The following is a 1,219-nucleotide window of genomic DNA, read 5'->3' as shown; positions in this document are numbered from 1 at the left end:
GCCCCCCTAACCCGGCCCTCCAGCCAACCCGCGCCAACACCTCCTCGCGCCTCCGACACCCCGACCCAACACCTCCTCGCCCCTCCGCCACCCCGCCCCAACACCTCCTCGACCCTCCGCCACCCCGCCCCAACACCTCCTCGCCCCTCCGCCACCCCGCCCCAACACCTCCTCGCCCCTCCGCCACCCCGCCCCAACACCTCCCCGCCCCTCCGCCACCCCGCCCCAACACCTCCTCGCCCCCCCGGCAGGTGACGCTCGACACACCGGTGCACGCCAGCACCGTGCAAGGCCACACCTCGACCTTCCTCTACCGCCACGCGGGCGCGCGCACCTCGCCGCGTGTGGCGGCGCCATACGCAACGTGTTGTCGCGACATGTCCGCGACATGTCCTCAGGCGCGCGCGCAGAGACCGACAGGAGCGTCACCATCTCCATCACGCCGACCTTTGGCGACCCGGGCCTGTACCCCGCGGACCCACACACGCTGGGTTCGGTACTCTGGAGGTATGGGAGTAGGCGACCCGGACCTGTACGTGAGCACGTGCGCCACCGCAGAGCAGTGCCTACCCCTCGCCTACTACGACCTCGTCGAGCGCTCGCCCGGCGACGACGTGATGGTGGGGAGATAGGGGGAGATCGGGCGAGATCGGGGGAGATCTGGGGGGAGATCAGGCGACGACGTGATGGTGGGGAGATAGGGGGAGATCGGGGGAGATCGGGGGAGATCTGGGGGGAGATCAGGCGACGACGTGTTGGTCGACTCCGCCGCCCAGAGCTCCGGCCTTCGGCACCCACCCTTCTCGGACCCTTCTCGGACCCTTCTCGGAACCTGCTCGGAACCGCAGGTCGTGCCGATGGTGCCGTCCAAGCCGCTGGTCGCCATCGTCGTCGAGGCGAGATCTGGCCGAGATGTGACCCGAGATGTACCCGAGATGTGCCCGAGATTGACCCGAGATTAACCCGAGATTGAGCCGGGACTGAGGGCGAACCCGCCCCTCCACCTCTCCTCGAGCTCGCCCCCACACCTCTCCGCGAGCTCTCCGCGACCTCTCCGCGACCTCCCCGGGACCTTCCCTAGGCGGCCGACACGACCGAGTACACGATGCTCCTCTCGACCGCCTCGTCCATCGTCCCGCTCGAGCCGGGCGACCAGACGCGCCGTAACGCCGTCCCGCGCCGGCACGAGGGCTTGGATCTCCGACAATCTCCCTCACTC

This window comes from Emiliania huxleyi (genome assembly GCF_000372725.1).
Source record: "Emiliania huxleyi CCMP1516 chromosome Unknown EMIHUscaffold_203, whole genome shotgun sequence".
NCBI classification, from domain to species: Eukaryota; Haptophyta; order Isochrysidales; family Noelaerhabdaceae; genus Emiliania; species Emiliania huxleyi.
Note: the sequence above shows the minus strand (reverse complement) of the source record.